Source organism: Anser brachyrhynchus (assembly GCF_964034855.1).
Source record: "Anser brachyrhynchus genome assembly, chromosome: 1".
NCBI lineage: Eukaryota > Metazoa > Chordata > Aves > Anseriformes > Anatidae > Anser > Anser brachyrhynchus.
In genome coordinates, this window is record NC_137694.1 from 88,146,753 (window position 1) to 88,173,224 (window position 26,472).

Sequence of the window (26,472 nt, forward strand, 5' to 3'; positions counted from 1 at the left end):
CGTTTGGCAGCTCACCCCTAGAGAGATGAGACCTTCCTTGCAGGCACACGGTGCTCAGGGGTGGGCAGCCCTGGTGACAAGCGGTGTGACAAAAGGCAGCACCATCCTGGCCTTGCTCGGGTGAGCATCTCCCTCCCTCTGACACCCTTTCTTGCATGGCACACGAGAGCAGTCAGACCAGCAAAAGGGAGGAGCACTGCTCACAGCACTCTGCAAGCACCGGGGAAACAAACAGTGTGTTTGTAAACCACACAAAAATTCAAAACATTTCGATGACTTTAGCTGGGAAGGTCTAGGTCTGGTGAACGCCCGTCCTGCCGCTGAGAGGGGACAAAGCTGTGATGCGCATGGAAGTCTCGGTGGACACAGGGAGGGTGTCAGAGGAACAGCTGTGGGGCCACACCAACCCAGCTGCCTGGCGAGAGGTCCACCCGCTGATCAGATGCTCCTGTAAGGAGCCAAGAGCAGCGTGGTCATGGACCATACACACAGCTTGTCTGAGGAGCTGGGAAGATGACCTTCTTCTAGCCCAGGGCTGGGGCTGATCTTGCTAGTGTTTCTGCCCCAGAGCCCAGAATCCCAGAGCCTGGGAGGCAGCTTGTCTTAGACCTGCATTTCCCTACATCTGTCCTCCTCTCAGCTCTACCAGTGCTGCAAAGTAAACTGCATTTAAATGTAGAAAACTGGCTAGCAGGGGTTTGGGAAAGCACCTGAGAACCCAGCTCACTTCCATTCCCCCATCACGCCCACAGAAAACTCACGAACTGTCCAGCCCAGTACACCAGGCACTTCGCATGCCAGGCTTTGAGAAATTACTGATTTCTCTTTTTGGCTTGGTATTAACACAACAGCACTAGCCATTCACCATAGGAAGATGAAATTCAAGGAAACCACAAAAAACAGAGTGACATGAAATAACTGTCAGCATCTTCCTAACAATGTCCAAGAATAGGCACAGGTCTGGGAATAGGATCTTATTTTCTGACCTCTCCCCACCAATCTAGTAACTCGGACTCCTTGAACTCTGTCTACGCCTAGCAGCCCACAAAAGTAAAGCTTCATTCCCACAGGGACTTTTCAGCTCAATGCCTGGAAAAGCGGCCAGCAAGACCCTCAATTTCTGTGGAGCATTTGACGCTGCCCAAGGCTTCCCAGGAAGGTTTGTGGGTCAGTGGTGGCAGAAGACCTCAGCTACTCCCATGCAGGCTCCCAAACCTCCGCTTTCCCAGGCTGGGGTGGCATGAGGAGACAATGAGCATTTGTTCCTTCCCCACTGGGGCTGAGCAATAAAGCTGCAAAAGCTGGGACTGAATAATGTAACAGTGACAGCTAGCTGCAGTAAGAGATCTGCGTGGGCACCCCTGGGACTGCTTGCAGATGCCCGCTGCTGGTTGAAGCTGGGAGAAGAGCCCTTTGCTCTACTGGTTCCTTGGGGCAGGCAGAAGGAGAGCAAGGTTCGTCCCAACATGGGTTAAATGGGGAGGAAGGAGGCAGAGCCCTCATCACCAGCCGTGCCACCAGGACCGTGCGTGCCTGCTTTCAGAGGCCAGATGCCACCAGACACACACAGATCTCCTTACGTTTGTTTTAAAGCTCGAAGAATCTCTTGAGATAAACATCCTAAATTAAAGATAAAAGCACCGCGGGTTTGCCAGCAGCCTCCACCCCCCTTTCCCTGGCAGATAAGCTCGCACCCGAGCCACACTCGCATCCTCCTGCCCTTACCCAGGCTTTCACCTAGGGGTGCCTGTCCCCAGGGGTCCCGGAGAGGCAGTGGGACCCCTGCCTGCCGCGCCGTGGCTCCCTGGGGTGGCAGGGGCACCCACTGCACTGCTTGCCCCACTTTCTGCTTCCAGGATGTCTCAGGAGGATGTTAAACCCAGGCTGGCCCCAGCTGTATTTAAAGTGATTGTAATTCACATGGATTGGGCCGCGGTTATAAGCTGAATTACATTCTGATTTAGCGGCGGGGGATTAAGGCTCTGTATTTTAACTTATTAACTCCAGCCCCGTTTGAAGATTCCTCTCACTGCCTCGCTAAGCTTATGGAGGAAGCAGCTCCTGCCCTCACCCTGCCATCCCGCCAGCATCTGCGTGGCCAGAGGTGGGTGGAGGATGTCCTCTGGGCTAAAGCTGGCAGAAAGGGGCGCACGAGCAGCAAGCAGCGAGGTGCCTGCTTCCTGCAATCGGGGCCAGCCAGGCTCTGGTTGGATTAATCAGCTCTCTCCCTCCTCCCTCTCCCACTGAGATGCTTATGAGGGTTAACTCTTCTCTTCTGGCCAAAGCAGCAATGGGACAGCTCGTGGAGGTCATACAGGAGGGTCCCTGGTGCCGCGGCTCCTGAGCAGGCAGTGCTGCACCTCTGGACCCAGGTTCACTCACTTGGCTTCTCCTTGCTGCCAGACAGACAGCAGCCTGGGCACACTCCAGAAAAACTTCACTCCATTTAATATTTAATGAAAACCCTATGTAACTGTCATGTCCTTTTCTGTTTTCTCTCGCTAACGCTGCTGGCTGCACAGGTATCTGCGTGTAAACAGAGCCGGTTTCCTTTCCACTCGGCTGCATCCCCAGCTCGGGGCACAGCTCGCAATATCCTTACTCATCTTCAGGGGAGCTCCCGGAACAGGCCTGCCAAAAACAACAGGACTGCCTACACGGTGCTGTCACCACCCTGGGCAGCTAAGGGCACCCCAGCTCAGCGGGACAGCAGCTCTGGAGATCACGGTCACCTCTGGGCATGGAGCTACAAGACCACAACTGCCATGTGGCTTCCTTCTTGCTCCTGCACCGTGTCACTTCCATCTCTGGGACCCTGCAGTTATTGGCAAGGAGAGAGGCAAGGCGTTGTGCTTTCATTCCCCTGACGGTACTGAACCACTGGCTTGTAACACATCCCACTTGATCCCGCTGAAGGGATTGCAACCAGAGCCGGCTGGGCAACAAGGGAGGGAAAGGGGGATATGTTGTCACGGAACAGCTCTTCCCTCACAAGACTAAGCTCCCTCATTTCTTGCCTTCTCGAAATGAATGTGGGGGGAGTAACTCCTGGCACGTGGGAGGCAGGAGAAGACCTCAAGGTCACACCACCCTCACCATTTTCCCAGCCCCAGAAGAAAGGGCTATGCACAAATCCTCTCAGAGGATGCTCCTGCCCTCTTCCTGCACTGCAGCACAGACGGCAGCCGTGGGAAGCAGCCTCTGCCGTGCACTGTATAACCCTCTCAGAAGAAGCAGACCCAAGCAGCATGCCTACCAGGGAAGAGCAGAAGCAAAAGCAGCACCTGAGAAGTGCTTTAAGACTGAGACTGCCCTCATGGCCTCCATCCTCTTGAGCTCCATGATGGGGATGTCCTGCCGACCAGCTCAATTTCAGCATCCTGCTAAGGGAAGAGAAAGTTGGCACAAAAAGTCTTCCCTTTTTCCAAGTAACCGGAATTCAGAAACTCAGTTTGTTCTACTCCCAGAAAAAACTATAGCAACTCCTTCCTCTGAGAGTGATTTCACGTAGGTTACTAAATGCCTTGAGCTGGGGGAGGTAGAGGTCAGAGGAATGGGAGAACTCTAACAAGATTCAGGCTGTCCATCTCTCAGACACCACTTCCAGCCCTGTCTGTGCCACTGCCAAAGTCATCCCAGAGCAGTGGTCCCAATTATGTAAGCAGGGGAAGGCATCTGCACCAGAAAGCCTTGCCCAAACCAAACCCTAAGGGCTAGGGGTGGCACAGGGACCCTGCTCCGCAGAGGCAGCTGCCACTGCCTCAGATCTGCTGCCTGGCAAACTGTCCCTGTCGTGGTCAAGCAGAGAAATGCCATCTCCCAGGCAAGTCTGGCATGCCTCAACAACAGTAAATTTACTTAAAGGAGAAGAAAATGGCTTAACTAATCTTTGGTCACTCAGCTTAACTTCTGCCACTGACACAGCGGAGGTACTCACAAGCCCAGTGGTTTTATTTATTTAAGTGTATTGATTTTAGCCTAGATTGGAAGAAAACAGGCAGATAAAGGGCAGGAAATTCCTCAGCTGTAAGAAATACACAGAATACTAGAAGTCAGATTTAAACTAACAGATGAAAATACATTTGCCAGAGCAAGGCAATGAATCATTCTGCCAAGAGCATGGAGATTTGGACAAAAGCCAGACACTGCCCACTTACAAGGAGTAATTTGGGGTATTAAGTGGCCACTGCATTCCTATCACTGACCATCATTTAATATAACAGCAGTGCTCAGTGGCTCCCAACCAGAACTCAAAGTCTGCTGTGTAAAAAAACCGAGCAAAACCCATCAGACCTGCCCCCAAGATCTTATTTATAATCAATGGCCTCAGAGTCAATCAGATTCAATAAGGGAAGGCTAAACAAGAAGAATAGAGGAGGACAAACCACACCAGAAGTGTACTCAGCCACACAGGCTGCCGTGCATGGGCAGCACTGAGATATGCAGGAAGATGACGAGAGAAGGATTTTTGGAGGGTAGTATTTTGTTCATGTGTCAGCTCTGATTATCTGATTAACTTGTTTGTGATAGCCCAGTGGATGAGACTTCATGGGAGAGGTCACCAGCTCTGTTACCCACTGTCACGGATCTTGCCAGAGCTACTGGTGCAGTGTGATGTTATCCTGTGGAGGTGGGCAGGGAAAGCAATGCACGTGAAGGGAACCCTACATTTCCCACTGCATCCCGGGATTTAATTGACCACATGCAGGGTGTGAAGTCAGTCCCCACCTTCTCTGCCAGCAGGGAGACCTTGAGCAGCTCAGAACAAGAAACCAGGCTTCAGGTGCAGTCCCCTCTCCATCCGTGGGAATCTCCCGAGTGACTCTGAAGATGTGGAGATACTTTGAAGGACCCCTCCTGTGAACATAAAGGTATCAATCAGCACAGAAGATGGAAGAGAAAGAGATAGCAAAGGTGTTGGGTTAGCAGCCCTGCCTTGAGAGATGAATAGGAAGTACCCCCTGGATTCCTCTTTTCCCAGCAAGTGCTTTGATCCTTCCCATGCCCATCACCTGTGGCTTTTCCTGCTCCTCCTGCAGGAACAGCTCTTGGCACACCCAGTAAATACAGAGGCAGAAGCTGGGCCGTCACCAGTCCCTCAGACCCAAGGAGAAGAGCCCGTGCCCAGAAGCCTCGAGATCCCTGCTTGCAGGGGTGAAAAGAGGGTCTTTGCTGGAAAAGGGACAGCATGGCAGGAGCTGGGAGAGGGGCAGCATTCATTTGAGCAACACAAGGAGCACATCTGAGAGCAGGCAGGCAGGGAAGAGCCACCCCCACCTGCACCACCTCCCCATGCCCTCTTACATGGAAGGCCTTGAAGACAGGTGACTCACAGCGGCAGAGATGGAGGCTCCCTCCTATCGTGCAAGGGCAGAAGGGATTCTCCCCAGCAAGGTCAGGCAGGTTAGTGTCAGAGCTAACCCATATTCCCATAAACATTCATTACTTGCTGCCCTGCAGGCACTGCGAAGGGCAAAGTTTGTCCCTGTTGTTGAAAACAAAGATAGGAGCATCCGATCTGATTTTTGCAATCCAAAGCCCTGGTGAGCCATCTAAGCCCGAGGCAAACACACAGCAGGAAGAAGCTTTAGGAAAACCAGATTGTGCCTGTGGAACCAGAATCTGTGCTGAGATAGGCAAAGTGCTGATACCCACAACCAAGCAGTGGACCTGACATCTTTTCCTTACACATTTGATAACCAACATGCTGAACTGCAACATTTTCTTGAGCAAGCTGTTGATTTGCCTCCCCTCCCACCGGTAAACTGCAGGATAAAGCCCATGCAGTGCTTTGTGAGAGCCTCCCTGAACCCAGACCTGCAGGACTGAGCCTTTTCACAAGGCAGCATCCTCCTGTCACACCTGCCCACCACTGGGTGAGGAAAGTTCACTTCTCAGAGCCAGGGGGAGCTGCCTTATCGCTTGGCAGGGCTCAACGCAAGCCTTATTCTCAGTCCGCGCAGGTTTTCAGTCTCTCAGGCTTTGTTTTGAATTCTGTATTCAGAACAAGTCCAAAACTTCAGAGCGACCACAAACTACAGGGGCAGATTGATCCGGTCCTGCATCAGAGCTGCACTCAATCGGTTGTTTCTTGCCAGGAAAGACACTGTGACACCGCTCAGCCAGCACGTTGGGATCGCGGTGAAAATGCTAATCTGCAGGCAAGGGCAAGGCTGAACTGTATTTTATTCTGCCATTTTTTTCAGATGTCATTAGATGTGATAAAAATCCCCCAAACTGTAGAACAAACCTGTCAAAGCCACCGCTTGCCCACAAAGGAGTCAGTGGGAATTATACATGTTCAGCACTTCTGGAAAAAAGACAGACAGACTGTGCAAGTCCCAAAGCAGGCAGTCGGTCAGGCTACATCAAAACGACAAGCGATTTTCTTTGCACGCAGGGACTACTTCAGGTGGCAAGTGATTCCTCAGAAATGCATGCCTTTGTAGGGCAGGGAGGATTTGGGGCCTGCCAGCACCACTTGGACTGAGGCCCAGGCTGCGCACCCTAACCAAGCCTCAGAACAGGCCCTGGGCAAATCCGGCTTTGTAACAAAACCTAACGCCAGCAGAGTTTTGCTCCGTCTCGAGTGCTGTTGATTTCACTCTCTGAGCCCTTAACCAATTGGAAGAAATTGGGAAAGGGATCAATTTAACGCTGCACGCCGCTGTGATCAGGGGGAACACTATGCAACACCAAGTGAAGAAAAGCACTTTAAAATTATTGAAACATGTCCTCTTATATGGTGCTTTCACCTAAAAGGAGCTGCTCCAGTTTGAGCAAACATACTGTGTAAAGAGACTTCAGGGGTTGGGTGTTGTTAGGTTGGGGGGTAATGAAGGTCCTGAGGCACAATGTTTCTTACTAATTTACTTACGAGAACTGCCGGGCTCCCCAGGAGCAGTTGCTTCCAATACCCTGGAAGGTTTCAGAAGAAAAAGCCTCCTTCCTGCTGACTTACCAGCTGGGCCTGATAGCTTGGCAGGTGCCAGGTCTGCTGTAGGGTTTTGGATGGACACAAGCTCCATGCTGTCCTGTCCCTGTGCTGCCTCAGAGCTCTCCCAGGCTTCTCATTGGAACAAAAGCAGCTTCCCCTGCTGAGGCAGCATTTTGCAGTTTTAGCTGGCTACAAGGGACTTTCCTGTGCTTGTTCTTGCTTCAGTCTGCTCCCAGGAATGGAAACGTGAACCTGTAGCGCAAACTGCCTACCCCTGCCCTGCCAAAACCCACCTTGGCTGCTGCTCTGCTTCGGTCTGGCTGCAGCTGAGGACATCAAGCACAACACCCTGACTGAGGGTGCAGAGCTCGTTGTGCCATCAGTGAGCTGGGCTCAATTCTCACCAGCTTTTTTGGCCTTAAGCCTGCCCAGGCAGCCCTGGCTGTTTGGGAGACCCTCAGAGGACACTGCTCCTAGGGAGGGTTGGAAGGACTTTGGGCTGCTTCCTTGGAAGGAGACGTGGCCAAAAGCTGGGGCCACAGCTGTGGATGGAGCATCCTTGCAGAAGCATCACTGAGGTGCCACAAGGAAGACAGCAGCTCATTGCCACCCACACAAGGGGCACACATGCCTGGCCTCCTCCTTTGCTGCAGCCTGCCCCAAGCGAGGGTCAGCCAGTCCCCTCCCAAGCATGGCCACGCAGCTCAGCATCCACACCTTATCCTACCGTGCCTGGAAAGACGTCCAAGAGATTCCACGCTTTGGGTTAAGTTTGTCCAGCCAGCCCAGCAACAGGTACAAGAGAGACTGATGCATAGTGTGGGAGCCCAGTGGGGTGCTGACCAGCCAGGAGAGGCATCCGGATGCATCTAGAGCATCTCCAGAGAATACAGTGGGAGGATAGGGAATGTCTACACCAGGCCGCAGGGAAAAAAGCTTGTGGGACTGAATCCAAAACTCGGGCAGGGTGGTCTGAACCCACCTCTGCCTCAAGCAGCCTGGAAGTTAGCAATGAGGAAGGATGGGGCTTTGCTAATTGCTGAGGTGGCTGGCAGTGGAGAAAAATTCTGGCAGGGGAGAATTTATCCTCTAAGCTTGTTATTCTGTCAAAAAAAGGAAATGAGGTTAGTTGAGGCTCATTTGTTTGTGACGAACTCCTGTCTCTTACTATTTATCACTGGGTGTGATTACCAGCTGACTTATGCTGAGTAAGTTGTGTAGTTGCAGTGAGGCTGATGGCGATGCAGAGAAGAGGGCACAGACCCCAGAGCATCACCTGTCCCACAGCCAGTAGCCAGGAGCCCATCTGCACCCCAGGAGCCCCCCAAAGCAAGCTCTCACCTAGCCCCATTCTGGGCCAGGGAAGCGCATGGTGTTGCTGATCTTCTCAGAGCTGAGACGGTTGGTTGGGTGCACCAGGCTGCAGCCTGAGGTTTGGTCTGGGGATGAGCAAACACCTCCTGATAGCACTGAGTGCTCTCCAGAGCCCAGGTTCATGCTTGCGTGCACCAGCAGGAGTAGGGGTATTAGGGAGCTGGTTACACGTTCAACTGCCTTTGGAGATGGAGGATGTTGAGGACAATCTGCCATGTGTCCAGTTCTCTGTGGGGGCTGCCCAGGATCAAGTATCAGGTACACTCCCTGGCTGAAGACAGTCGCATCCTAACACCGTGTGGAGGAGAGCTGCAGGAAGGAAAGCATCAGTCCAAATGCAAGGGAGCTTCTTCTGTGCTAAGGGACATGGCCAGCATATGCTGAGGTAGCAACAGGCCCAGCAAGCTGGGAATGAAGTTCCTGAGAGTTTCATAGTGGGTCTAAGATGATGATGGCATATCAGAGGACAGGAATATATTTAACAAGTGGCTCTGTTAGTTTTGTGGGCCCTCTCTGATGAGATGACACATCCACTTGGCAGTTGTCACACCTACAACTTGACTTTAAGGCTGACTCTAAGTCAGCTTCAGGGAGGACTGTTGTAAGGCATTTGACACCAGACCGTACAACATGCTGATTAAAAAATTAGCACTATATAATATCAATAAACCACACGTTAACCAGATTAAGCACTGGCTGACAGTTCTCAACCAGTAATTGCCAGTGGTGAATCATCTTCAAACGTCAGTATTTCTAGCAGGGTTCTTCAGGGAGCTGCTTGAGACCTGACACTTTTCAGCATTTTCATCACAAGAGAAGCAAATGCAAATCTCAGGGCTGGTGCAGTGCATAAACGACAAAAAGATTCAAAGTGATGAATAATGAGGAGCACAGGGCGACCACACAAAGCACACTACTGCTCAGCGAGCAAAGCCTGTTTAAACAAACGCCATTTTACTGCAAAAAGTTGTTCCTGGAATAAGGAATGCCAGGCAGACCTCCGAGGGTGCTGTATCTGGAAAGCAGAGCCTCTGTCACAACCTCCAAAATCCTTCTCAGACTGGTTGTTCAATAGGAATGAACAGCATAAAGCTGTGGCAAGGGAGCGATAATGCAATTCTGGGACATACGCTCTGGGAATAATGAGTAAGCGAGTCATACACACCTTTGATGCTAGTGAGCAAGACAAATCCATCCCAGCTCACTGCCTCTACAGCTGTGACAACACTGAAAAGACGTCTGGAAGAACAGGGTGTAGAAAGAAGCAAGTGATCTCAGTGCTAAACGGGGAGAAAACCCCACACCTTTCCAGCAGACTGCAAAGCACGCATATTTTTTGTTGTTAATCAAAAAGAAAATTGAGAGATGACTTCTCAAAGGAAGGAAATACCAGGCTGAGTTCTCAGTGAGGGGGAACATGGGGTGCACAAAAGGAGGGGGAGACAGGAACAAGGGCTTGGAAGTGGACCTTCCCAGCTCCCAGGTGGGATTGAAGGGCTGCCACGCTCAGGTGCACGGAGGGGCTGGGCAGGCAGGATCCACGTCAGCATTCAGAGAGCTGAACAAAACAAGACAGAAACAAGGGGCTGGCAGCAGGGCTTCATCAGGGACCTAGCAAGCAGGGGAGAAGGAGCTACAGCGCTAGATGACAGAAGGACAGCATGCGATAGGCACACATGCATGCAGGCAGCATGCAAGCACAAAGGCCTTGCACACCTCGTGTTAAGGGAAGGCCTACGTGGAAGGCAAAGGTAAATGAAATTCAGAGAAGCTGGGCTTTAGAGCAGTTACGTTGTGTTCTGCACCGAATACTGCTTTGGTGAAATACTTTTCTAGACAAAGGCAGGACAGTAGATCTCATCTATCTAGACTGCACAGAAGACACATGCTAGTGAAAAATTAACAGTTAAGCCTGCAGAGCTGAGGATTAGTGCACACAGGTGAAGATGAGGGGCAACCTGACAAGAAAGGAGCTGGTAAGCAGCCTTACCACAGACATACAGAGGTGTGCTGCTGTCATTTTTGGTGGCAGAGGGCAGAGCATTGTCTGTACAGCAGAGTACTGAAACACAGAGGAAGAGAGAGGTCACTCCAAGGAGCCAGGCAACCAAAAACAAATAAAAGACAACAGCCCAGGAGCTAAGGTCCGGCAGCCAGGAACGAATAGCTAGAATTCCTCTGACCGACCAGAGGAACAGGAACTGACACTGAAGAGGGAAGGAAGACTTTGGTTCATTAGCATGCTCTTCTTTTCGGGTTTCCTACCTGATTTAGTACCTGGGCTGGATGGCCCTCACTGATAAACACATGTATAGCATCATTTTAACCTTGCTATTCAGAAAGCAAGGCTGTTTCCCTCATCTTCTGTGCACTGGCCAGCAGGCTCCTCGAAGAAAGGGTCAATAATCTCTTCATGGGCTGTTCTCTCGAGCTCATGTTTACAGTGTCTGGGTTCACATCAGATATTAATGATTCGATTTTCACTGCACGCCTGTAAAATAGAGCATGGATAGAGAGGGGAGACTGAGACAGATCTGCTGGTTTTCGTTATACAAAATGCCTAGGTAATGAGTTTTGTTATCTTGCACTTGATATGCTCAGACATCCCCATACTCCTCCAAAGGAAAGCCCAGCATCTCACAGTACCCAAAACACGAGAGGCATGCAGTGTGTGCAGCAGGGGCGGCTGGCTGGGCATCGCCTCACGACTCTGCGTTGGAGGTAGGTGCAGGGCCGGCAGCAGAGTTCCCCACCGGGGCTGGAGACGCTTGTGTTTCTCAAGCATAGCAAGACTTTTTATTAACATATTTTCCCTCACTCTGAGGAACGACTGAACCATTTTAGCTGAAGCTTCTGTTTAAAAGAACAAGAAAAAAAGCTAGCCTGGGGCAGACGTTTGGCATGGCAATACTCAGCTGCAACGCTCTGAGCCTGGCAGAGTTACAAGCAAGGGAGAGGAAGGCCCCAAACAGCAGTGTCTGGCTTCACCTTAACAGGGGGCACCGCCAGACCTGCCCAGATGAGTGGCTTGATGCCACCGGTGCTAGATTGCCACCAGGTCCCAGAGGCCCACGTGCCCCTTCATGCCCCGTGGCTGAGGGCAGAGCTGTCAGCCCCTCGGCGTTGCCTTCTGCCTCCTTTCCAGCAGCTCAGCTGGATCCAGCGTGGTGAGGGGCAGAGGTCCAGCATGGATCAGCAGGTAAGGGCCACTTGCTAGATCATCGCCGTTCCCTGGAGGGGTTTCACATCCGAGAGCTGGCTCTCCTCAATGGACCTGTCTGACCGTGAGCAGCCTCGTGCCAGGAAGCTCTGTGCTCCAGACACAGACATGAGGATCTCAATTTCCAGCTCATTTAGCATCGTCCTGGCCAGGCTTTACTTTTTCAGCTCAGGTTTTACAGCAGCACAGGGCAGCAGGTGAGAGCAAGCCGTCCCAGCACATTGGGGCAGGGATGCTGTGCACAGCTGCAGCAGCCTGGGGTGCAGCACTCACATCCTGCACCTCCCAGGCATGGCACAGGAGGTGGAGCGGAGGAGGAGAGCCAGGAGGTTATCGTGCCTGCCTTTGGGCAGCTATTTGCTCAGCTGCCTGTGCTGCTGGCAGGGAGGAGTGGCAGACCCCTTTCCGAGTGGTTTCCAAGACAGGATGCTGCTTTTTTTTATTTGTAATTGTGCCCATGTGGCTGTGGTTCATGGCCATGCCTGGTCACCCTTTGGGGAGGAGCACAGTCAGTGCTCTGAGGTGGAGAGCTTCACTCAGCTTTTTGGGGAGACGTCTGCTTTATCCAGCAGAGGTGGGAAAGCCGACATGGTTTGGTACCACCAAACCCGGCAAACATTCCTCCACAAGCAGCTCTGGAAAAGCCTCAAGAATGCATTGTTTGAAAGAAAATACAGGCTCTGAGATAGCTTTGAAGGGCACAGTATGAGAACAAGGCTCAGCTACCCAAGTACAGGCGCCCAGGCACCCAGCAGGATTGCCACTGCCCAAGCTGAAGTCTCTGACCCTCCCAACAGGGGTCTCCACCCAAAACTGCCAACAGCTGAGTAATGACACAGCCAAGGAAGCCTGGTCCACATCTGTGTCAGACCTAGGCCAGGCGTTTTTTACACTGGTCACATATACTGCCTCCAGCATCCCTGCTCCCACTCAAGGTCACGCTCTAAAAGGGACATTTTGTTGGCTAGTGATCAAACTTCCAAAAAACCCAACTACCAAATTAATTGCAACATTCCCCCATCCCCCTCTTTTTCTTTTTTTTTTTTTAAGAAACCAAAATTATTTGCCAGCTGAAGTTGCACTTTTCTGTGAATACATTCCCTCCATCCCAACAGAGATCTGCTAAGATCCACCCAGGACTTGAGCTGCTAGGTGCTTTGTAGACACACTTCCTTGCAGGAAAGGAAAACTCAGACGCTACAGAGCTTCTCAGCCTTATAGGTGGTGTTTGCCACAAGTCACCAGGCTTTGAAAAGCTTAAGGCAAAACCTCACAAATCCTAAAAGAGCAATGCTGTCCAGACTATGTGAGTGGAAGAGGGAGGCTGGAGCCTTCAGGGAAAAAGAGAGGGAGAGTTTTCCAGCTCCTGCTGCCAGGCACAGGCAAGCAGAGCAAACCCAAAAGCAGTGAGTAGGGTGCTGCTCAGGACCTCAGCCCTGCTGCACGTTCATAGCCCCTGCCCTCTTCCTTTGCTCCAGCCTCACTTACACAAGCAAAGCACGCAAGCAAAGCAAGCTGCCCTGCTCCTCCCTGCTGAACCTGCACCCTCCGAGGGACACGGGAGGGGAGAAGAGCCAAGCGAAGGCAGGATCTGCTGTTGGATAGTGTGGCACAGAAGGTCTGCGCCTTCCTCCGGGCTGGGGCTTACTCTAGAAGAAGCAGTGCTGCTCAGGACTGAAACGTTTAAAAGAAAATAACCATAGCTGAGAACAGTAAACTAGCCTGGAGAAATGTTGACACTCCCAAGCGCTCACGCAGACAAAGAACCACCACCTGCCAACTGCTAGCACAGACCTTGCAGGTGAGGGATGCGCCAGCTGCTCAGGCGGCTGCAAGACAACAGCCCAGGCTTTAACAACCTGCAGGTGCCCCAGCCATGGGCCTCGAGAGACTGAGGTGTTGTTTCTTTGCTCTGTGCTGGGCCATGGAGGTGCCGTGCAAGTCAGGGACCAGCAGGTTCCCACTGCTCTCATCGACACACGGATCTGCACTTCAGCGCTAGGACCCTCCACGCTCCTCCCTGACAAAGCCAGTACAGCTCTTGGCAGGCCCTTGTTATTTCAGCTAAGGCTCATCAACCATCCTTCTGTCACTAAATGCCTTATTATGTGCAATTAATGGACTGACTGAGAGCAGCTACAAAGTCGTTCTCCCTGTGAACTGACGGAGGCAGCTGGGCTACTTCTGGTGACTTTCTAATGCTGCCAGCTTCATTACCAAATGCAGCTGCATGAGGAGAGAGAGGGAGGGAGGGCAAGCAGGCAGCACGAAGCAGATGAGCTCACCCAAATCCATCAGCCCTGCCTTCCACATGCCTTCAGGCAGCTCCTGCCATCCACAGGGATGGACACGTCCCTGTGTAGGATACTCAGGCACAGGTCACCGTCAAAAATTACTTGCAGGCCATTGTTGGCTTCAGCCCTGCCCCATGCAGGTGGGTCTTTATCACCGTCTTTAGCTTATTTTATTATTTTTTTAAATTTTTATTATTAATAATACAACAAGAGGAAAGAGATGAGAGCAAACTGGCAGTACAGGCTGAAACAGCTAATTTGACTGTAGCCAAACTGCACTCAGAAGTGCAAAGCAATAGAATAATTTCCTCTCTCTGATCTCTCAAAGATCATCCTCTCAGGTGTCATGATTACATTCGAAAACAGTCTGATGGCGCTTGAAGACGGTGTCCCTCGAGAATTAACCTATATGGGCACACCTTCCGTGCCTTCTTGCTGCAGAACAGGCGTGTGTTTTGAACCATTGCTCGGCTCCTGACATACACCACTGAACACAAAACCCAGGTGACAGAGAATTCCTAAACCAGCAAAAGGACACTGGTCTCATTGGAGCGTGGCTCTGAATTAATTTGCCTTTAGTAATGCCTTGTTACCAAAAATAAGAGAGTTACAGCTGGCATTTATGCAATCAATTCTTCCCCTGTGCAAGGCAATTCCTGAGGACTGAATGATAGCAAATTTGCTGTACCTTATTTAGAAAAAAAAAAAAAAAAAAGTGTTTTGTGTATTTTAAGTCTCTCTGCCTTGCTCCCTGTGTCCAGAAAGCTATCGGCCCTTCTACCACAATACATTTTTTTTTTTTTTTTTTTTTAAGTTTTTTGAGAATGGAAGGCCTCCCACAAAAGAAAAACACAACAAAAACAAGCAAGAAAATCCAGACCTATAGATCTGGGAGCAAAATTCATCCCCAAGTGAAACAGACCTAAGCCCTTTGAAGTAAGGTGTAAGACAATTGTTTAGATTAACCTCAATGACCCAAGCCAGAACTCATGGGCAAAACCTTGCAGGGTTTCCAGCTCCTGAGCAAAACTTCGCCTGAGCAGCTGTTACATTTTGGAATGCAAAATGAAATCCCAGAGATTTGCCTTAAAGCAATTTGTGTCCACCCTAACAACAAGATGCTCTGCTTTGAATGTTAACCAAGGGCTGGCCAGCCTGTCATGGTTGCAGACCTGAGGGATACGAGTGCTTCCCCCTCAGTTCTTTCTGCTTTCCATGTCTGTATGTACCCTGGGGAGAGATACCACAGTGTCTCCTCCCTGGACAGAGGCGTCCTCTCCAGCAGCGCTGCCAGGTCTGCTAAACCAGAGCCACAGACTACTCCAGGCAGTCCAACAGACATCATCTGTACCCTTGACTGACTGTTTCCCATACCCCCAATTCCCCACTTCCCTTCCCTGTTTAATCTGTCAAGCTTTCAGATTGTTCTACACAGCCCAAACTCATCTTTTCTGGATAAAACCAGCTTTGAAGACTGGTGAGTAGCAATCATCAGAGCTCAGGTACTGCCTTCAACCTCCTCTCAGACCTTCCCTGCGAACCAGATTAGCTTAACCCCTTCTTTCATGCTGGTTTTTTGAAGGGCAACCACCATGCCCCTGCCAACACTTTGCTGACAGGTCAACAGGCGGTGCTCAGGGATGGCACAGTGGCTCCCTGTCTGCTGCAGGATGCACAGGGAAGGAAGATGGGATGGGATTTATATCCAGACGTGGCTGAGTTCTCTGGGGTTATGAACAATGTGAGGATACATGCCTTACCAAGGCTCAGGGAGCACAGAAATTAGTGTGAAAGACAACAGCTATGAAAGATTTGTTCCTATGTGCAGAGTCAGATTAAGAGAAAAAGGGAAATCCCCCTCTAAAAACTCTTATTGAGACCCCCATTGAAGTCTGGCAGGAGCTAGGATGACAAACATGGGTTTTTAGAATAAAAGTATCAAAAAAGTCAGTCATGACAACTTGCCTTAGAGGGAAAGATACCGTGAGCATTACACAGTGGCAGAGCCATGCATGCACACTTCCACCCCAGCACTGGGTGATGAGGAGAGGCACCAGCCATGCAGGACTCTAAAACTCTGCACACCCCGAAAATCCTCTCCAGTCTGTAGCAATGGGGAAAGAAAGCATAAGTGAACTCCAGCCAACTACGTAAGTAAAATGACTGGGGCAAGTATCCTGCCAGGAGGTTTCAATGGTAGTGTGTCCACCAAGGTTATTCCAATGCAGCTCTGGACACAAACAGCTTGCCACAAAGTAGTGTTGTAATACTAGCCCTCTTCTGCCTCCTCCTTCCTCCCCTCCACTTTACAGCACACCTTTCCTCAGCAAAGGGGACTTTTCACAGCCCCACATAAAAGAGTAGCAAAGTGGCTTTCTTCACATGTAACCCAAAGGAAAACATGAGACGCTGTTTTCCACTTCAGCCAAGTTGTCTTTTTAATACTATGCAAGCTGGGAGCATCTTCAAGGCTTTGTTGTTTCTTAAGCAGAGGGGGGAAACATTAAAGGTTGGATGTGAACACTAAAAACATTTCTTTGAACTGGTGAGATTTACTGGTGTGCACATGGCTCCCAATACAGATGCACATTTGAAAAAAAAAAAAAAAAAAGAAAAGAAAAAAAAAAACACATCTATCCCCCCTTGTTTTCTGTCACTATTTGATTCCCCTGCACTGCAGTTTCACTGCAAGGAAATTATTGGGGGAAAGGGAGTTAGGCAGCATTTCCCTGACAGCGGCTTGTCAGCCTGTTCTTTGAGTGTCAAGAGAAAGAGCTGCAGCTCACGTCTTTAAAGCATCATCCTGCCACACCAGAAGGGGAACACGTGCATCTGGCTTCCTCAGGACCACGTGCATATCCCCCTTCTTCCTCATCAGAAGCACCACCACCACATGTGGCAGCATGGGGCACAAGCCCATGGCCTGCATCCCACAGACTGCACAGCTTTTCACCCTCTGAGCATCACTGAAAGTTCACCACCAGTCATGTCCAGGGCCTGGAGAAACAGGCAGGGCTTTTTGGTACTACCACATCTTAAAAACACAGCATCACCTTTTATCTTCCATGCTGGCTTGGCCCTGACTGGCACAGAGAAAATCTGAGTGAGGTTCTCCAACATCCCACCTCTGCCTGTCGACACATGGCATAGTATATAAAAGGAGCATAAAGAAGTATTTCTGATGAGAAAAACAGCACAGAATCCCCTTGCTGTGGAAAGAGGCACGTGAGCCCTGACAGCCCTCTGGAACAACTCAGCACACCCTTTTTTACGGTGGGCCTCAGAGAGGTCTCCACCAATCCCATCTGGAGAGAACCACATCGACTCAAGCCTCTGATGACCTGAGCCAATGGCTCCTGAGGGACTGAGTATTTCAAACCTAGAGCTGACACTGTACGAAACCCCCACGGACTCCACCTTACGTTATCTGGATGGGGTTGTGGTCACATCAGCAGCCACCGATATTACCGGAGCACTACAAGTCTCTGCTGCTTTGCCACTGCCTAACGAGCGTTTCCAGCTCAAAGAGCAAAACCTCCCAGATAGTCTTATTTCAGCAGAAAATATCTTCTGGGCCATAAATAGCATTATTCCTCAAGATAAAATCCCTCAGACCGGGGTGGGCATTTCTGGAAGTCCTGGTGTGGCACCAGTTGGCAGCTGTGTGCAGGTCGTCTCCTGCTGGGTTTCCCTGGCAACCAAAAAGCTCAAGGTCTGGGTGACAGTCGCAAAGCGTAATAGTTTCTGAAGGCAAAAATATGCATGTTTTGTCAGCCGGCGCTGTGCTTCCCTTGAGATAGGCCCAGGGATCAGAAAGGAACTCCAGTGAGAGCTGATTAGCCTCTGCGTAAATAGGACGGGCGAGTAACGTGTTGTCATCCCCCAGCACCGCAGGGACAGCACCACGTCTCAGTACTGCTCATGCACTTGGACATCACCGCTCACCCAGGACCTTAAGATATCATTTAGGAAGTGTAATTAATGGGAACAAAATACACCTGGGACACACTCAGGAACTACCATGCCAGGACTAGGCTAGAAAACGTGCGAGGTGCTGTGGGGGAGACAGGAGGGGAGGAAGACTTGCCTGCAGCAACAGAGCTCATGAGCAGCAGTTCCTCGATCAGGGCAGATCTCTTCATCTCCACCCATCCCACAGACAGTCCAGCCAGGTAACACCACACTTGCACCACAAGAGTTTGACCCCCCAGCCCCCAAAATCCTCCTGTGGGACTAAATTTATCCTTTTACCAAAAAAAAAAAAACCAACACACCTCAACACAGGCACCAAGGCATATATATATATACCCTCCTCATTGCCCTCCTCTGCCTCATCTAGTGACCAGTTACAGCTGTCCTAGGAGGGGCCCAAGCCCAATCAAGTCCTATTCCCACCCCTTTCCAATTCCTGGTGCTAGGGGTGCACTAAGAAGTAGGCAAGAAATAGCTGTTTGTTTGTTTTTCTTCCTATTCCCTAGCCTTTCTACATGGAAAATCTGTAAGGACATAGCTCCAAGTAGTTTCTAGCTGCTTTGTACCAGCACTCTGATCAAGCTTGAACTGGGCCCTCAGCATCAAGGCCAGCTCAGCTTTTTTTTTCACAGGATCATTTCTCTCTGTTTTTATGCCCCATTTTCCATTGGAGCTGCTGTTCTTTGAAAATTATTTTGCAATATGAAGTTTTCCATCTATTTCTGAACAGCAGCAGGTGTGTGAAGAATCACCCTCCAGGTGATGCTGCCCACAGATTAATAACAGGGTTATGCTTTTCTTCTCAGACGAGGTACCGAGGTGTGAGTTGTAGCTTTCAAGACAAGTAGGGTTTGTGAAAACAAACTCCTGGTGGTGGTTGCATCAAGGGCAGGACACACAAAGCTCTCCTCTTGCGTGGGTGGAAGCTGGCTGCTGCACCCTAAACATCTGAGTGTGTTTTTCTTTCCCCTCCATCCCCATTGCTCTTGCTCAGCTTCTTTTTGCTCTGTGAGTTCCCAAGTGCCTAATGACCTGATCGGGTGCCACCCTGCTCCACAGACATTTGCCTCTGGGAGGATAAACAAGGAGATGCTGGGCTCCCCGTGAGCCACAGCTCCAACTTGCTGTCTGCAGAAGTGGTGGCTGTGCTGTGCAAAGCTTGCACAATGCTGAGGATTTGCAGCTGAAGGACATGGTGTTCATCTGGCTCCATGGCTTTGAGAGACCCCTGAACAGCCAAGAGCAGTCTGCCCTTGTGCCCAGCATGTTTGGGTCAAGTTGCAGAGTTTTGTGAATAATGCCAGGGCTGCACTGCTCTCGGTGCTTGTGGCGGGGCAGAGAAAAACGGACGGTGCTGGCTTCCTCCCTGGGTGTGGGGCACAGGTCCAGCCAGCACAGGCAGGACTTCCACAGGGCGCTCCATTCAGGTGCACATCAGCTGTTGTGTGGTCCCTTTAAGGCAGTTTTGCTGCTGTGGAAATATTTATAGGATGCTCATCACCATGGTATCTGAGCACTACTGACTAATGGGGCGTATGAAATGCGCCTGGTGTATTTGTTATTAATTTCTTTAATGGTGGATTTTTTGACATTTTGTTTTTGTTCTCAGCTTCAATTTGGACATGCCACTTGTGTGTACAGCACCTTTCATGGTGGTGTCCCTTGAAGGCACCGTGGAAGAGATGAGCATTTGGAGGGAGGATAATTAAAGGAATCCTGTCAGCCAGTTCCATCCCTAAGGTTTAGAGGTGGTTTAAAAAAGGAAAGAGGAGGGGAGGATGGTGTTGTTAAAGCCATCAGAAGTTAAAATACCTTCACCATGTAAAAACAAGAGTACAGTGAAATGGTCGGTCACCGTTTCACCACACTCCTGTGACGAAAGCAGGAAAGTAACACTGAGAAGACAGCGACTGCTTGGACCAAAAAGAGTGAAGGGAGGAGGAGGAACAGTGGTACAAGCCAGGATGAGAGATGCTTTTATAGTGTACGACTTGAGCATGCTAGGATTTTTTTCCCTTTTAGCTAGAAAAAAAAAATCGTATTGGCAATGGTCCTAGAGTAATAATCCCAGATGAAAAACCAAAGTCAAAACTATGACTTTTCCTTGAATAGACAATTCTGCTGGTGCAACTGCGTAGAGCTGAATGCTTCCGTTAGCCCCTTGGCCAGATCTGGCCAGCTGGCAGCTGCCTTTTGCCAAGGAATCCTTTTGTGAAGACAAAAAAAGCACATTGCAAAAGGGAAGTGGTGTAGAGCAAATCCTTGCTGCAAGATCACAGTCACAGGGAAGTATTTTATGGTTTTAGCCTTCCCACAAAGGGATTGCTGGAAAACGCTCTCAATGTGCACCCATGCTCTGCACTGGTTTGTATGATGGCCCCTGAGGGTTGTTCCACTGAGCACCTAGATCAAAGCATCCCGACTTTGTCCACAGTTCTGGCCCATCCAGCAATTTCCAAGCACGTCCACATCTCCCCATCCAGCATTTACCATACCCCTGTCTCATCTACATTACGCACATTTCTGGAGGCAGTGACTGTCCCTAGAACAAAAAAGAAAAACGCTCCTAACAAAGGGATGGAGTGAAAAACCCAGGGGATAAGGCTAGACCCAGCCTAGTAGCCCACATAGTCTGAGAAGCCCGTATTTTACATACTTGCTAACAGAGGGGAACATTGGAGGCCCTTTAAATTTCCTGAATCCCAACCCTGAGCCCTGAACAGCCTTGAAAGAGGCTAACCAGAAGGAGAGAGGACTGCTTGACTAGGACCGGGCTGGGACAGTGTGCAGCAGCTCACCTTCTGTACTGGCCAGCTCCAGAGCCATCTTCTGTTGTTATTTCCTATATTTTCAAGTGCTAACACTGTCCTGAACATGGCTGCAAGGAATAGCCCTGGCAGGTCTGAGGAAACCTTTTCTCAGGCCAGTGCAAAGAACCAGCAATCACCAACAACAACCTCATGCTTCTCTAATTTGGCTTAGCCCCTCCCCCCACCCCACCCCCAAAAAAAAGTTTGTGACCTGCAGATTGTGTAGGATCCACAGATGTCCCCTTCCACCCCCAGGCATGCCTTCAGGGTGCTCTGCTGGGGTATGGACAGAGAACACATGCTCTTTCACCAGCACATCAGCCCCAGTGATGGGGAGCCCACAGCATGCTGGAACAGGGGTCTGGGTGAAAGCCACCAGGTGGAGATGGCCACACACCTTTTTAAGCAAAAGAAAGAGAGAGAAGGCGGAGGAAATAACAAGCAAAGGAAAGATAAGGCCACCTGCCTGCAAAACTAGATATGAATTGATGGAGCCACTATTGGCTCTGTCGTTCCTGCGTTCACTAGAGGCAGAACCTGGTGAGCTAATTCTGGGTTCATTTAAAGAAACACAAAACTGAAGAGAGCAGGTGAGTGGCCTGGAAGCTTGTCCTGGGCTGGCCAGCAGCCTTTTTCCTAGGGGCAGGCACATCTGTCTCCTCAAAGCTGTTTGTGACTCTTACCCATGGACTAGATGAGCCACGTCTGGCACAGGAGCTGCTGGAGTGGGTCATGCACCATCTCGCTGCTTTGCAGCCCACGGCCACTTGTGGCTAGGACGGGTCAGCAGGACAGATCCACCAGCACAACCCATGTTTTGTACCCAAGCTAGCTCCCTTTGGGCATCTCTCTCCTGATGAGCGCTGGTGAGAAAACCAGGGGGCCGAGCACCCTGCAGTTTGGAGAGGGAATAGCATGTGTGAGCATGCCAGCCTACAGCAGGATGCAGCTGGTTCTGCTCAGCCCACATTATTCTCCACCCTTGAACACCTAAAGCTCATCTCTGGTTGTTTCTTTCTTTGCCTCTGATCGCAGGCCTGGTTCTGTTTTCCTTTACTTTCCAAGTGCTATCAAAGTCACAAGTTTGTCAGACCCTGGGGAAATAGAAAGCGATTCCACCTTCCTGCATCTGTGGGAGACATCCAGACTGCTAGGTTAGACCTGCAGGTTTACCTCTGCTCGGAGCCATTGTCTGAGTTCTTCCCGACGGAGTCTTTAAAGCTCTATCTGCAGGGTGTGGAAATGTCAGCCCACATCCCGAGAGAAACCTGGGCCCTGACAGGTTTCTCTCACTGGGACAGGTGGATGTCCATGTAATGCCTTTTAACAGCATAAATCAGATCCTGAAATAGAGTGGGTAAATGCAGCCAGTCATTTTGTGGCCCTATTTAAGCCACAGGACTCCTCGCACAAATCCTTACAATAAGATCAGGCTGTCTGCAGTCAAAAGCTGCCTTGCAGAAGGGGAAGATATGGTCCAGCTCAAGGACTGACAGACGAGTTGGAAAGGCTGCAGCGACACACCTGGTGCTTTTGGAAGAAGCCAGCACCAACACCGAGGTTGCTTTGCCCTGGAAAATCTGCATTCAGGGCTTCATTTTTTTGTAGTTACCTCCTGCTTACAAGCACCAGCCTGAAGAGCACCCTCAGCTCTTCGCTATCCATTTGGAGGCCCTGCCAGGCGGCACGACCCCGCGGGCTAGCTCCAGGCAGCCGTGTGGCAGCGATGTGCAGTGACCACAGAGAATGAACGCTGATGGAAGCCACAGCAGCGACGTCTGACCAAGAGCGACGCCATCTGAGGTGGGAAGCCAGCAGGTGAACCTGGATTACCCCGGTATTTTCTGGCCCTTCAGCACGCCTGACACGCAGTGAAGCAGCCAAATGAGAGGAGACAGCTCTGGCCGGGAGCAGCGGAGGAGCACATGTGCCTTTGTCGGGCTGCCAGGCCGCAGCTGCCCATGCACAGGCTGGCAGCGACCGCCCTGCAGAGCCCACAGCAAGCAGTGGCACGATGCTGGCAGACCCAGCACCTCCACCACGGCCTCTGTGCGGAGTCCTGTGAGGCCAGGCAGCAAGCAGGCTCCTCCTCGCTCCAGCCTTGTCCCTGCAACTACAGTGCGTAGCTCCTCAGCGTGGAAAAGATACTGCCGGTGTTTGTCCAGGCTGGTGATGTTGAGCTCTCTGGGGTGGTAAAGAGAGTTTTTATTTTTTCCCCAGTGCTGTGCTCTCTGCTGGCTGTCCAGGCAAAGGTACCAGGACATTTACATGCTGGGCTCCTTGGCTGAGGGGCCATCTCCTCTGTTGCCCTGGGAGGAATCAGCACTCTGTGGTCTGATCCTCCACTGGCTCCTTCCCCTGTGTTCCACTTGCTCTTATCCTTGGCTGCTGGTCTTCATCAATAAGTTTGAGCTGGGGAGTCTTGCAACAGTGTTTTAACTCTTCTGTCCCAACAGAAGCTCCTTTTAAGTCTTCCGTGTGACAGTGGTAATGGTACCCAAACTGCCCTGGATGGCATGCACCTTGCTCCTGTCCTCTTAGTCTGGCTCTCCCAGCCCCTCAGAATGGGCAGACCATGTTGGGTGCAAGAAGGCCTCTTTTCCACTCTTCTACTTCTTCCCATTTAGATTCGTCTTGAAACCTACAGGCAGGACCAGAGCCAACACCATGAGTCTCTATGAGGGCAGTGTTGCTGTTACACTCCTTCTATCTCCCCCATTGTCTATCCCAGGGATGCCCCAGGGCCGTTTCCATCTCTAGGGCAGCATAACACAATTTTGCCAGCTTTGCGAGATGCTTTCAGCTGGCTCTGGCTTCTTGGTCTCTACCTAATCAAATCCATGAATTGTTTTTTCAGTAACACGATCCCTTAAAGAGCTCATAACCCAGGACGGGCTACATTTCTTAGGCAGACAGTCTACTCCACTTGTGGGAGAGAGAAAAAAAAAGTATTTTTGCAGTAACTATTCTAATTCAGCAAGCCACTGGTAAAACATCTTCTGATTTGTTTTGCTGTTTCCCAAACATCTTGAAGTGATGTTGTTTCAAGATGAAGATCTATTCTGAGGAAGAGAAAGAGATATCCAAAGAACAAAATGTTCTCTTAAGCCTCAGATCAAATCCACTTTTCTTCAGTCCAAATTTTTTATTTGCTCACCAAAAACAAACAAACAAACAAAAAAAAAACCACCAACAACAGTTTTTCACACATCCTGGTTCTGTGAAAAGTAAGGCATTAACGTGAGCAAGACAATTGTGTGTGACTCATGCGCTCACCTGAGTGCAATTCCTCCTGCAAGCACGCAGGGCTGATTAAACATGTGAACACTCACAGCAGCTCAGACTGGGAATGCGGTTAGTAACTGATTGATGTTTTCTGGTAACAGGGCAAAGGCAACTTCAGAAGCAAACCAAAGCAGATTCTATTTGCTAGCTTTGTTATCTGCTTTTCTGCAAACACACCAGCAAGATCTAATAGCAGGGAATTTTAATAATATTGTGTTCATTAAAATAATAACTTTTTTACCATTTATTACGCATAATTTCACAATCCTCTTGGTCCTGTCACATGGTTAGGATACACAGCTGACCCCAATGCTCTTTTATACCGGGGATGGCATTTTTATTTGGCTCTACTTCCCATTCTCCTATCTTGTTTGAAAAGAGAAAAGTCTTTATGTGGAAGTTTGTGTCTCAAATCACTTTCATTGCCTGGGTATGAACTTCTTTTCCTACTCCTCTCAAGGTCTGGAGTAACAGCTAGCTTATTATTCTCGGTGTCCATGAGAAAAAGAAGTTACCACAATGAATATGCACCAAACTGACAATGCTTTGTATTGTTGAACATATGAAAATGTTTCCAGTATCCTTTTGTAACCTATTCCTAGAGCACCTAGCTTACTGCATAGATTTTGCCAGCACAAGCACACCCACATGGATAGGAGAGACTTAGTTACACTAGGACAATTGCCATGGGGATGTGATTTGAATTCTTTTGCTATCAATCATAGGCAAAACAACAGGAATAGCATTTGTGTATTGACATCAGGGATTTTGCAGCATAATGCATAATTCAGTTGGTTAGGTGTGTGATATTTCTCTCCTGACACCACTAATTCTTGCCAGCAAGCCTCGCCCTCTCACCCTGCGATTTGCTTTTAGCTGCTGCTTCCATCAAACAGTCCACAAGGATACAAAATACTAAAGGGCTCACAGTTAAATCAGATCCCACAAAAACAGGCGTGCCGTGCAATTTCCTCCCACCCCAAACATGTATTTCATAACAGGGAACGGTATTTGTTACCATTTTTACATTTACCTCTCCCCACTAGAATCCTTTGAAGTTGCTCAGCTTTTTTTGTTTTGTTTTATTTCAATTCCAAGCACAACAGCATCAATATATGCTAGGCTGATTCAGTGCCTCCTCACCCCCCTTCCAAAAGCATTTACTTGCTCTAACATGGGAGCGTGTTGGTTCAGATGCCCTGGAAGCCCACCCTTGGGTGAACTCACCTGGAAGGGGAGTTTATCTCCTCTGCTGTGTTTGCATAGCTCCAGAGATAAGCTATCAAAAGCGTTTTCTTTGTTGGGGGGGAGGGAGAGGAGGAAAGGAGGAGGAGGGAGATGGATATAGGTATCATTTGTCAAAACATTAGGCCAGCTGACGTGCTCTGAAGTACCTGGAAATACAGGCAGGCTATTGAAAGGCATCATTTTGGAGAACCTGATGATTTTAAATCGAACCAGACGCAACTGTGAAATGTGAAAAACTAAGAACTTGTATTCAATAAAATAAAACATCACCCATGACTATATGACTGCACAGACCTTCTCAGCAACCTCACTGGCACCAGAGCAGCCAGGAAACCTATGAGATTTTTGCCTGACAATCCTCAGGGACCAAGCTCTGCCAAACCCCCAAATACCAAATATCCTTCCAATCCCTAACGTTATCTGATTCTGTGATACAAAGATGACCGGTGTAGGACACTCCCTTACTTTTGTAATGGAGTGCCACCAGGAAAACCTGCTTAGCCTCCTGTCATGGCCCAGAGGCATTAGGGTATCATCCTTACAACGTGCAGCTGTCTCTGCTTGCAAGTGATAAGGGGAGGCCAGGTGAAATGCCCAGGGACACCTGAGGCACCTCAGGCCAGGTGTCCATGGCCACTGCTTGGTCCTTCTGTTATCACCAGATCCTGGTGCTTCACATTCACCCCGGGGGAACCAGGGCTGAGCTGCTACAGCATGCTTTGTGCCTGTCACCAGCTGTGCTGGATTTGTCCTCCTGTGAGGGAGAACAGGTCCCGACCCTGGTGAGCAGTGAGCCCTGGCCCTACCTCCATCCCCGAGCAGCTCAGCTCTGCCCCCCTATTTAGGGGAGCCCCTGCGTGCTCCGCCAGCTTCACTGGCCACATAACGTGCTGTGGCTGATGCGGGCAACAAGAGATTGGCCTGAAAGCCGATGTATTACAAATGATTTATTGGTCTAATAAAGAGCCTCAAATTACCCACCGCCTCCTTCCTCTCCCCCCTCGCCCCAAGGACCAATACAGCTACTGTACAAACATTTCCTACCTCACATTATGTAATGCAAGCAAGAAGAAAAACAAGTATACGGCCCCAGCGGGACCCCCCGGCTGGCAGGTCCCCCCACAGCGGGCTGATCGGCAGCAGACACTGCAGCCATGGCGCAGGCACCGGGGCAGAGGTGTCTTGCTCCACCCATGGGCACAGAAACAGCTTTGCTGCTGCTTTCTCACCCCCTCCATAGCATCTCTTTCCTTATGCATCGGGGAGGAAATGTGAATTGCCAGCCCTCTGCCCCCAGCTTCTGCACCATGCTGCCCCCGGCCTAGCAGCTCA

General features: G+C 50.1%; 1 protein-coding gene across 1 annotated transcript in view; it reads right to left on the reverse strand.

Moving 5' to 3' along the window:
• Positions 1-228: 228 nt before the first annotated feature.
• The window catches only part of LOC308187925 (immunoglobulin superfamily member 2-like), an 84,977-nt gene continuing 58,733 nt past the window's right edge, over positions 229-26,472 (reverse strand). The window contains exons 16-18 of the mRNA XM_080576359.1: positions 4,729-4,857; positions 3,257-3,380; positions 229-2,815 (exon numbers count right to left, since the gene is read on the reverse strand). The gene's annotated coding sequence lies outside the window, so the exon portion shown is untranslated. The remainder of the gene's footprint in view (positions 2,816-3,256; positions 3,381-4,728; positions 4,858-26,472) is intronic.